The sequence below is a fragment of the Podarcis filfolensis genome (genome assembly GCF_964270895.1).
Source record: "Podarcis filfolensis genome assembly, chromosome: 9".
In the NCBI taxonomy this organism is placed as follows: domain Eukaryota; kingdom Metazoa; phylum Chordata; class Lepidosauria; order Squamata; family Lacertidae; genus Podarcis; species Podarcis filfolensis.
The window spans coordinates 55,925,186-55,938,091 of NC_139610.1; positions in this window are offsets into that span (position 1 = coordinate 55,925,186).

Here is a 12,906-nt window from a genome sequence, read left to right on the forward strand (position 1 = left end):
AGACCTGGCAAGAAGTCCAAGCATAGAGAATCAATCACAGGGCTGTACAAAATCAAGAAAGAGTCCTTCGTTTCAGCCCAGCTTCATCTTTGGTTCACTCCTAAACAGAACATGGAGGTTGACAGAAGAAGTCCCATAACAGTGCTCAGTGTCCAAGGAACACTACATTAGAAGGAACTGTGAAGATTGTACAAAAAATGGAATGTACATTACATTGCAAGGACATTTTTTCCTCCACTCAGTTCAAACCAGTTTTGTCTGTACAGGTTTAATATTGTAATATTTTGTAAAGTATATGTCTTTACAAATGTGCAATGGCACGTGATCAAATGTAAAAAAAAGTAGAGAGAGAAAATGAAACCTATGTTTGAAAATATTTTCTTGCTGCTGAAATATTATATCAATCAATCAAATCCATTTATTGTGAGGACCATGCCTGTGCACAAACATCAACACTACAATAGTTAAAAATATTAAAATTCATTACATACTATGCCAACAAAACCTTCTTCCCACAGAATAAAAAAAGAGGGAAAACGAGCAACGAGTTAAACAGACGATGAAGGGGTCTTTACATTGTCGTCCATAAATCTTTCCCTGGCTTTCATGGCCTTCATCACAAAAACCGCTACCACATGGGTAATGCGTGGGTTTGCATCAACTAACAAAAATTTTACTCTATCTTCAGGACTGGTTATAGAATTGGGTATAATTTGCAGCAATGCGTCTCTAAAGCCCGAGTAAATGGGGCAATAGAGGAGATAATGTGTAAGATCCTCTTTAATTTTCATAAGGCAAGGACATAAACAGTGTTCTACTGGGGTTTTTGTGTATCTACCGGTCAAATAAGCAGTTGGCAATGTTTGGAACCGTGCCATAGTAAAAGCTCTCCGAAGGGTGGGATCGGTGATCTCCACCAAGTAGTTGGCACAGATTTTGACTGCTTTTACTCGAGGGAACCAGTAGGAAAACCCAGAGTTTTTTATCTTAGTGGAGTCCAAAAAGGCGTCTTTTTCAAAGATCCATTCCCGAACTTTATCAGGGCTCCACAATTTGAGAGTATTAAACTCAGGTAGGTTGTATCTAGATAAAATGTCTAGTAGATTTTTATGCCAAGTGGTATTATTTTGTAATGATACAAAGGCTTGTTTAGCCAATAAGGTGTTCGGGGCATCTATGAGGTTGATGAAAAAACGCAGGAATCTTAAGTGGGCCCTGGCAGACACAGAGGGTAATCCTACTTCCACTCTTAGGAAAGCTGCCGGAGTGCTCTGAGGGAGGCCTAGAATTCTTCTGAGATAAAAATTTTGGAAGATTTCAAGCCGTTCTAACAGCTTCTGATTCCATCCCCAGAGTTCTACTCCGTATAACATCTGGGGAATCACTTTTCCAACAAAAGTTTTTAGTGCCGGGGTCACCAGTTGCCCTCCCCTCGAATAAAAAAAGCTGAGCAGAGCACCAATTGTCCTACGTGCTAGAAGGGCTACAGTCTTGAAGTGGGCAAGCCAGCTAGATGTAGCTTGGAAAGTGATACCAAGATATTTAAAGAGAAGACATTGTTCAATTTTGTGTTCATCTAAAGACCATCTGAATGTGTGGCGAGCTCTAGTAAATACCACAATTTTTGTTTTATCATAATTTATCTTTAGAGAGTTTTGGGAACAATAAGCTACGAGACCCTCCAGCATGCTATGTAGGCCCCTTCGAGTGAGTGCCATGACCGCCATGTCATCAGCATATAGCAGTATATTCAGGTGTTTGCCTTCCAGGGCAGGAGCTGATGACTTATACTTTGCCATATGTTGAACAATGTCGTTTATATAGAAATATTATAGAATCAACACCTTGTGTTTCTGCTGCATGCTGAAATTTATTAGAAGAATGTCCCTGCTTTGCTTTGGAGAGATCCGTAATGCCAGATGTCATGGTAACCATGAAAGTCACTTACCAAGTTACCAGTGTTCTGCTGTCCAGGCGCTAATTGTTATAGAGATGCACAGTTAAGATGGGGAGGACCTTGGGACACCATTCAGCCAATGTTAAGGACGTGTTAAGTCCCACTGGCATGTTTAAGACTCTGCTCCAGAAATTATTGGGAATTTAAATGGTATTACTTTCCCTGGATTCATTGCCATGGTATATTGAAGTGCCTACAATATATTAAACGCTGTGCGGAAATGAAATGAATTCATCCCTGCTCATAAGCTCACACTCTCAAAAAAGGTGAAATAAAAGTGGGAAAGGAAAAGATTGTTACTAGGTATGCAAGGGCAAAGTGTGAAGCTTGGGGTCCCCAGATAGAAGCACTGATTTCTACCAATGCTGCCCTTGTCTGAAGCCTCCTGGCATCAAATCCCATGTGATTCTGAAAGGCCCCCTGACCAGAACAGGGAAGCAGGGGCAGATAGATAGATAGATAAACTTTATTCACATTAGCCAACGGCCATAGCAACATAAAACAAGCAAGATATATATACAAATAAAATATATACAAATAAAAAAGACAGCAATGGGTAAAAAGGGCAATCAAATGACCAAGGCAGGGGCAGATAGCAGACACCTTTTGTGGCTTCAGCTTACAGAAATGGAAATGGAAAAGTTAAAAACCAGGACCATAATCATCACACAAATGGTAATAGTATCAAGTTAATCAACAATGAATATAAAGAAGAACTCACAAGGGGGAAATTGAATGTTTAAACATTCCTTAAGAGAAGGTCAGATGGACCATGTATGCCCATGAAGGAGTGCGAAGACAAGCATGAGCTGCTGGTGGGGCAGTAGGTTGGCTATGCCAATGTGCCCGCTCTCTGCCCCACCCACTCCAGACCATCCTGGTAAGAGGCACAGATGTTGCTGTCATGAGGCCAGTTCCACAGCACCAACCAACCCCATCAGCCCCTCACCTCTGACATCCACTAATAGTATACAGCAGTGGAAGTCTAGTAGGAGATTGGTTTTTAAGGTTAGAGTGAAAACAGAGAAAATAGATAAGAAGAGGCAAGGCTGTGAGTAGGCTTAAAAGTGAGAAAAGGGGTTAAACTCAATTTGGATTGTGCCCAGGTTTCCCAAATGTGTAGCTCTTCATGCCTGGTGCTAATACTGTAGTCACTGAGAAGCAAACTATGCTTTTTGCATCACAAGAATATTGGGTTGGATCCAGGACAAGTAGTCACAAGGATGTTCCTTTGATTTCAAGGGCTTCTGTTAGTCATTTCACATTGGTCTTAATGGGATACAAGTGTGACTAATTTGTTCTGGATCCAGTCCATTATTTATACCACTTGCCTAAGAACAGCTAGAACAGCCCATTTGCCCAAAAATATGAAAGGGTGTTTTGTCCTAGTACATTTTATTCAAACACTATGAATATGTAGCACAGATTTCCTCCAGCCTTGTGCCCTCCCAGAGTTTTGGACTCCAATTCCCATCACCCCAAGATAGCATGGCCAATGGTCAGGGATGGTGGTAGCTGAGGTCCTGCAACATGTAGAAAATGTCAGGTTATGAAAGACTGGACAATGCCCTTTGCACTGCGGTCCCCAAGACCCTGACAGTCAGCAGGCTATCAGGCACTTGGGAACCCCATGCATGGGATGGGGGCCAGATAAAGATTTGGCCCCCAGAGCCCAAAAGATTCCCCATGCCTGCTCCTAGGCCACCATCCTTAGGTAGTTAATGGCCAGAGCTTGCGTCCTTTTATGACCCTGGAGGATCCATTTAGCGCGGAGAAACAAACAGTAAAGCAGCTTGAATGTACCTAAAGAGCAGGAAATTCATAGGTCAATTAACTTACTCATAACACAGGTTGGAAAAGTTACAGGAGAAACTCAAATCAGCCCTGCCTTTCCCTTCAAAGGTCACTCTCTGCTGCTTTGTTCAACAAATCAAAGATTAGAGGTTATTTTCCTCCACCCCCATGGCAATTGTCAGCTTGTTTTTACACTTCATTAGGAGTAATTTCCATAATTACTGACTCAATGAAATGTCACAATACTGTAGAATCATCAAGCTGCACACTAGGAAATGAAGTTCTTGCCTCTGTAAAGCCCGTGTAGGGATAGTCTGATTTTTAAAAGCCAGGTTTGCAACATGAGAAAGGAGGGAGATCAATTTCCATTTGAAGCTTTCCGGAAAGTATTTTTACAGTAAGAATGAAGCAGTGTCTCTGGGGTCACATATGGGTTCACACAGCAAAGGATGCTCAGATGGAGGTGCCTGGTGAGAACACACCACTGAGCAGGAATTACTTTTTGCACATCGCCAGGCAGGATCCACACTTCTGAGGAGGTGAGAACCACAGGAAAGTCCACAGAAAAGGCAAAGCTGCAGTGATGTGCTCCCAAATGGATCAAAACATTCTGTGTGTCTGTGTCTGTTTCTGTGTGTTCACAGGACAGGACAGTATGAAAGGGTTTAAAACTACCGAGCAACCCAAACAAATACTGCAGCTTCTTATAATATTAAAAGACAAGAACATTTAACGTCTTGGCTGTGTACACATCATACATTTAAAGCGCACTGAAGGCACATGACTGGGAATTGTAGTGTGTTAAGAGAGCTAGGAATTGTAGATCTGTCAGGGGGTAAACTACAGCTCCCAGCATTCTTCATACGGTGTGTATGAACTCCAACCCAACTACAGATCCAGCTACAGTGGTACCTCAGGTTACATATGCTTCAGGTTACACACTCCGCTAACCCAGAAATAGTGCTTCAGATTGAGAACTTTGCTTCAAGATAAGAACAGAAATCAGGCTCCGGCGGTGCGGCGGCAGCAGGAGGCCCCATTAGCTAAAGTGGTGCTTCAGGTTAAGAACAGTTTCAGGTTAAGAACAGACCTCCGGAACGAATTAAGTACTTAACCCAAGGTACCACTGTACTCCAATCCAAATCCTTTCTGAATGGGAAAGTCTGATATTATGGGAAATATTATGGGAAAGTCCAATATTATCTTCTAAAGAACTGGCAGTCTCTGATATACACCATAACATAGAAGCCAGTACAATACTATGATGCCCTGCTCTATCCCACTAGTGATGCTACTTGTGTAGCAGATGGAACTGATTATGTTAAAGGGCAGGAGGTATCCTAAAGTGTTTTCTGGGACTGCACAAGGCTACACTGGTAAACATCAACATGTTGAAACAAGCCCAGAAATCAACTACGGGAAACTTTGGTTATACAGTATATGCCCAAGTACAGTTTAAAGATAGCAAACTGTAAGAAAGGAGAGCAGAGGCTTGAAGACTCCTGTCCACCTGTAGTACCTGAAGAGCAGGCTGAGCTGGTACACTTTGCTCTTCCAAAGGGTTTGGGTAAAAGGCAGATGCAATAAATTGAAAGGAATTCTCTTGAATCTGCATGATTTTACACAGTGCTATTTTCGGGACGTGGGTGGCGCTGTGGGTAAAACCTCAGTGCCTAGGACTTGCTGATCATAAGGTCGACGGTTCGAATCCCCGCGGCGGGGTGAGCTCCCATCGTTCGGTCCCAGCTCCTGCCCACCTAGCAGTTCGAAAGCACTCTTAAGTGTAAGTAGATAAATAGGGACCGCTTTATAGTGGGAAGGTAAACGGCGTTTCCGTGTGCGGTGCTGGTGCTGGCTCGCCAGCTGCAGCTTCATCACGCTGGCCACGTGACCCGGAAGTGTCTTCGGACGGCACCGGCTCCCGGCCTCTTGAGCGAGATGAGCGCGCAACCCTAGAGTCGGTCACGACTGGCCTGTATGGGCAGGGTTACCTTTACCTTTACCTTTACTATTTTTCTAGAAAAAGAGGTGCCAGAATTCATCATGAACGCCTCTCTCATTCTATTGGAATGGCAATGGTGCCCACCTGAGAGGTGCCAGAACTCACACGAGAGGTGCCAGAACTGAGTTCTGGTTAGTTCCTGCCCCAAAAGCCCTGATTTTACATGGAGTCTCTCTGGGAGGAAATATCATCAAATTAAAGCTTACAATGGTAGATTACACAATGAAAATCATAGCTTCAGTACTAGTGAGCACCACCAAAAACATTGATTCAAGGCATGGATCCTTCATGAATTTTGACAGGATGACAACAAAACTACCCAAAAAACCATAGAATACATCTGTGGATGCAGAGGTCACCTATGATCACCTATGATGATCCCAGGGGGCAGGTTAATGACTCCTCCAGATGATCAATGCTTTGCCAAGGAGTTCCTTCTTTCTTAGAGGCAGAACATTTCTGTGTCCTGAAAGTTATCTGTGTACTGAAAGTACATTATTTTGTATCTGGAAAATATCATTCTTGTCCCCATAGCATGTTCACATTCAGCAAATTTTATGCTGCAAGAAAATTTACCCAACGTGCACTTTCTGCGGTTAGACTGTAAACTTGGGCTTCATCTTGATTATTTGGGCTTGCCTAAGCGTCAAACCTCAGCAGGTAACCTCTGCTTCCTTGACAAAAATCTGTCACGTCCTGGACTTTTGATAAAAATGCATCATAGCGCCCTTTGGTACCCTTTGCAGCGTAACGATACAGCAAGCTGTGCGTCGAATATATCTGGATGGTGTTATTTTTTACAGGAGAGGTGGCTGAAGAAGCTGAAATTGCCTGAAGACTGTGTGCAGCTGGCTGGCTAAAATCAGACTGGCTCGATTGTTGAGGCCTCCTAAATATAACTTCTTGTGGTCTGGGGTGTTTCGCAAGGTAGAGCAGCTAATCTCTTCGGACAATATGCAGTGAGCTACATCAGTGGGCGAACAGGATTTGCTATTTCAAATATGATAGAGGCACAGAGCATTCCTCTATGAGAAAAGCGAATACTAAGAGACATTGGAGCTTGGATATTGCTACAAAGCAGAATACCATTTTCTGAAGTAACATATTATATGAATTGACTCTGTGAGACCACACACAGGAGAACGCCCTTGGACTATACGCCACTGAAGAAGACTTTATAAGTCAAAACACATCTGGCATGTTTTCTGAAATACATCTGTAAATTCATGTTCTGGATTTCAAGGTTTGGAGCAATCATACTTTTGTATTCCACTGCTGTGGTGCAGTTAGTATTTGAAAGTCAACACACTGCGCCTGCTTTGGGAAGTTGTGAAGCCACATAAGATTATTTGGTTATTGTCAGGCATTCTGTTGGCCACCAGCTGTAGATCTGGGGTGAGCATTTTTTAAAATTATTGCATAGCTAGGTGATAGAAATATATTACAGTGGTACCTCGGGTTACATACACTTCAGGTTATATACGCTTCAGGTTACAGACTCCGCTAACCCAGAAATAGTACCCCGGGTTAAGAACTTTGCTTCAGGATGAGAACAGAAATCATGCTCCAGCGGCGCAGCAGCAGCAGGAGGCCCCATTAGCTAAAGCGGTGCTCCAGATTAAGAACAGTTTCAGGTTAAGAACGGACCTCCGGAACGAATTAAGTACTTAACCCGAGGTACCACTGTATATTTATACATTTATTTAGACCATGAATTATTCATCTGCATCCAGGGGTTGCTCAGGGATTACCTCCTCTAGGTATAGGTCTGCTTTTCTAAATATGGAAAGCAGCTTGAGAAACACCCTTTAAAAATCAAAACAGATATAAAGGATATGGGCAGACTTTGCTCTCACAACCTCTCGCCTCCTAGCATACGAAACCATATCCATTTTGCGATATTCATTAGGCACAGAACCAAGAATATCTTCATCTGGAAATCTTCCCTCTGGGGACCTGAGCTCCTTCACTTGCACTCTGATTTTGGGGTAATTCCACGGACATTTCCATGCTGACTTGGGCATTGCTGAGTGTTTATTGCTTAACATACAGCACTGGCCTGTGACTGATCATGGAATATTAAGCTCAGTGAAGCTTAGTCCCAAGTAAGAGGCATAGACTTGAAGGCATGGATGGAGGAGAAGTTTCATTCACTTCACATTTAAAGGCAAACTTGCCTGATTTGCAATTTCTTTTCAAAAAAATACACACCATGAAAATGAAAATGCAGCTATCCTTCAAATCTGTGTGAATTTCCTTGAAAATAGCTCAACAAATTTGTGTTCAAATTTTTACTTTTTGAAATATGGCAACCCTAGCATAAAAATGCATGTGTGGGTGAAAATGGCATTAAAATATATTATATTAGAGGAAATGTGCTTTGCAGAAATGTGTGTTTCAAGCAAAATCATGTACAAGTCTATCTAATGGTTTTAATTATCTGTACTTTAATATTTTCATATTGTTTTAATTAAAGTCTGGTTATTTTTAAATGATTCTCTTTTATATACTTTAAGCTTTCTGTATTTTATCCATCTTTTTAAAATTTGTGCAAGCTGACTTGAGTCTGGGGAAAAGGTTGTTGCTGGTATCCATCTGTCTCGAGAGAGAATGGAGTGCACCTGGGCAAGTGAAGTCAATGAAGTGACTTCCCCAGGGCACAAGGGTGGGCAGTGTGTTTGGAGGTCCTGGGCTGCCCACATGACAAGACCCCCCTCTTGGTCTCACTGATGTGGTCCAAAGGAAAGGAAAGCAATCCATTTGGCACCAGCTTGGCTGCAGGAGTTGCCAGAAGGAGGCATACAAGGCGCCATCCAACCGTCTTAGGAGGAACTTTGGATTTGTGTAGGTTTTACTCCTTAGCCTTTTCTTCTCCCAAAGATATCCCACAAGGCAGCTGAGGCTTTGGGTCAGAGTTTTCCTTCTCCTAGATGGGCTACCTTCCCAGGTTGATGAGTTTCATCTGCCCCTCAATTACCTCTACAGCACATGCAGAAACTGCCTTCTTGAACATTGGACCTGCTGTTGGTCTCATCCACTCAATCTGCTGGAGGCTGTCTTCACATGCAAGGAAAGTCCCTAAGTCACCAAGGGTTTGAGAGCCATCAGCTACCCTTACCTGGTTTAGCCAGCCAGTTGAATCCATTCCTAGGGTGTGGCCATATCGCATGCTGACAGCTTCTAGGAGCCACAGGTGAGAGCTGAGTGGCGGGGGGGGGGGAACCAAAGGTGGACAACGTACACCAGAAGGAGCATGATGTGTCCCACACCAGACATGCTACCCTTCCCCTAACACGGATCAGCAACCTGCAGCCCATGGGCCACAAGCAGCCCATGCAGGCAGTTTAACTGGCCCATGAGCCGCCCCCGAACCGAGCTGCCCGCTCAGCAAGTCCCTGCACGCTGTGCTAAAGCGGCGCGGGGACTCGGTTCTGTGGCGCCAGAAATCACGTCTGCACATGCCCAGATGCCAGAAATCACACGTGCACTCATGATCCGGCCCATGGAGAGATCTCCACGGGACTTGACAGGCCCAGGCAGGTAAAACCTTGCCGACCCTAACACCAAATGAAGAAGGAAGGAAGGAAGGAAGGAAGGGGCTTTATTTTAAAAAAAAAAACCAAAAACCTCATATGTACATGCGGAGAATGAGCACTCACACTTTACATTGTGGGTGCCCTTTGTGGGATCGCTTGTGGTGCTACAGTTCCCAGGCAGCTTACTGGCAAACATTCATAGACCGAATGGAGCAAACAGCATGCAGACCTAGTGGTGGGAGGAAAAAATCCTTAAATAAGAGACACGGGGGAATGATTAATGGACTTCAATGTCTGTACACTAATGCGCAAAGCATGGGAAATAAACAAGATGAGCTTCAGCTCTTGGTACAGCAAACTAAATATGACATAATAGGCATCACTGAAACCTGGTGGGATAAGTCCCACGATTGGAATGTAATAATGGAGGGATACAATCTATTTCAGAGAAACAGACCAGACAAGAAAGGAGGAGGAGTGGTGTTATATGTCAGGGATGTGTATACCTGTGAAGAGATCCAAGATTTAGGACCTCAAAGCCAAAGTGAGAGCATTTGGGTCAAAATTAAGGGAGAGAAGAATAACAGTGACCTCATTGTGGGAGTTTACTATAGATCCCCAAGCCAAACGGAGAACATAGATGATGCCTTCCTGGAACAGATGGCCAAGCATGCAAAAGGAAGGGAGATAGTAGTAATGGGGGACTTCAATTACCCCGATATTTGTTGGATGTCAAACTCAGCCAAGAGCATAAGGTCAAACAGATTCCTCACTGGCCTTGCAGACAACTTCATTGTCCAGAAAGTGGGAGAAGCAACAAGAGGAACAGCCATTTTAGATCTGGTCCTAACCAATGTTGATGACCTGGTTAGTGGGGTAGAAGTGGAAGGATCATTAGGCGCGAGTGATCATGCTCTTCTGAAGTTTACTATACAGTGGAAAGGAGCAGCCAAGCATACTAGGACTCAATTTCTTGACTTTAAGAAAGCCAACTTCATAAAACTTAGGGAAGTGCTGGGTGAGATCCCATGGACAGTAATACTAAAAGGAAAGGGAGTTCATGATGGCTGGGAGTTTGTTAAGAGGGAGATAGTAAAAGCACAACTTCAGGCAATACCAATGAGACGGAAACATGGAAGGTGCCTAAAGAAGCCAGGGTGGCTATCTAAAGAACTTTTAACTGAGTTAAGATTAAAAAAGGATGTGTACAAAAAATGGAAAAGGGGGGAAACCACCAAAGAGGAATTCAAACAAATAGCCAGCACGTGTAGACACAAAGTCAGAAAAGCTAAAGCACAGAATGAACTCAGGCTTGCTAGAGAGGTTAAAAGCAACAAAAAAGGCTTTTATGGGTATGTTCGTAGCAAAAGGAAGAACAAAGAAACAGTGGGGTCACTCAGAGGAGAAGATGGTGAAATGCAAACAGGGGACACAGAAAGGGCTGAACTCCTCAATGCCTTCTTTGCCTCAGTCTTCTCCGATAAAGAAAACAATGCCCGACCTGAAGAATTTGGAGCAAATGATTCAGCAGAGGAAACACAGCCCAGAATAACTAAGGAGATAGTACAAGAATACTTGGCTAGTCTAGATGTATTCAAGTCTCCAGGGCCAGATGAACTGCATCCAAGAGTATTAAAAGAACTGGCAGATGTGATTTCAGAACCACTGGCAGTCATCTTTGAGAATTCCTGGAGAACAGGCGAAGTCCCGGCAGACTGGAGGAGGGCAAATGTTGTCCCTATTTTCAAAAAGGGGAAAAGAGAGGACCCAAATAATTACCGCCCAGTCAGTCTGACATCAATACCAGGGAAGATTCTGGAGCAGATCATTAAGCAAACAGTCTGTGAGCACCTAGAAAGGAATGCTGTGATCACCAATAGTCAGCATGGATTTCTGAAAAATAAGTCATGTCAGATGAACCTGAACTCGTTTTTTGACAGAATTACAAGCCTGGTAGATGAAGGGAACGCAGTGGGTGTAACCTACCTTGATTTCAGCAAGGCATTTGACAAGGTGCCCCGTGATATTCTTGTAAAGAAGCTGGTAAAATGCGGTCTTGACTATGCTACCACTCAGTGGATTTGTAACTGGCTGACTGACCGAACCCAAAGGGTGCTCATCAAAGGTTCCTCTTCATCCTGGAGAAGAGTGACTAGTGGGGTGCCACAGGGTTCTGTCTTGGGCCCGGTCTTATTCAACATCTTTATCAACGACTTGGATGATGGACTCAAGGGCATCCTTTTTTTTTTTTTTTTTTTAATAAATTTTATTAGTTTTCATCAAATTATACATTTCATCCCGAATATAACAAATCATAACTGTTTTGGACTTCCTTCAGCGTCTCTGACAATCATCCATATTTATACCTTTCATACACATTCCCTTTTTTCGTATTTGATCAGGATGCCCTTGAGTCCAAAAGGGAAAAAAAGGACTCAAGGGCATCCTGATCAAATTTGCATATGACACCAAACTGGGAGGGGTGGCTAACACCCCAGAGGACAGGATCACACTTCAAAACGACCTTGACAGATTAGAGAACTGGGCCAAAACAAACAAGATGAATTTTAACAGGGAGAAATGTAAAGTATTGCACTTGGGCAAAAAAAATGAGAGGCACAAATACAAGATGGGTGATACCTGGCTTGAGAGCACTACATGTGAAAAGGATCTAGGAGTCTTGGTTGACCACAAACTTGACATGAGCCAACAGTGTGACGCGGCAGCTAAAAAAGCCAATGCAATTCTGGGCTGCATCAATAGGAGTATAGCATCTAGATCAAGGGAAGTAATAGTGCCACTGTATTCTGCTCTGGTCAGACCTCACCTGGAGTACTGTGTCCAGTTCTGGGCACCACAGTTCAAGAAGGACACTGACAAACTGGAACATGTCCAGAGGAGGGCAACCAAAATGGTCAAAGGCCTGGAAACGATGCCTTATGAGGAACGGCTAAGGGAGCTGGGCATGTTTAGCCTGGAGAAGAGGAGGTTAAGGGGTGATATGATAGCCATGTTCAAATATATAAAAGGATGTCACATAGAGGAGGGAGAAAGGTTGTTTTCTGCTGCTCCAGAGAAGCGGACACGGAGCAATGGATCCAAACTACAAGAAAGAAGATTCCACCTAAACATTAGGAAGAACTTCCTGACAGTAAGAGCTGTTTGACAGTGGAATTTGCTGCCAAGGAGTGTGGTGGAGTCTCCTTCTTTGGAGGTCTTTAAGCAGAGGCTTGACAACCATATGTCAGGAGTGCTCTGATGGTGTTTCCTGCTTGGCAGGGGGTTGGACTCGATGGCCCTTGTGGTCTCTTCCAACTCTATGATTCTTGATTCTATGAAACAGGGGCTGGCTTGCCTCTCAGTGTTCATTTTTGGAGCTTCACGCCCAGCCTCAGCAATCAAGTTTCTTGCTGGGAGGTGGGGCCAGCCCCATTTATAAATAGAGGATGGAGCCAACAATAGCCAGGCATTCGTCTCTGGAGATTCATCCTCCCTCCCCTCCTTTTGTTTAATGTTTCTTGTTTGCAGGTTAACTTTTTCTTCCTGTTTAGCAGGTGTTGCTACAGTCTTTGACTGGTTGCTGTTGAAGGGCCAGGGGAAAAATTTCCTGCATTGGC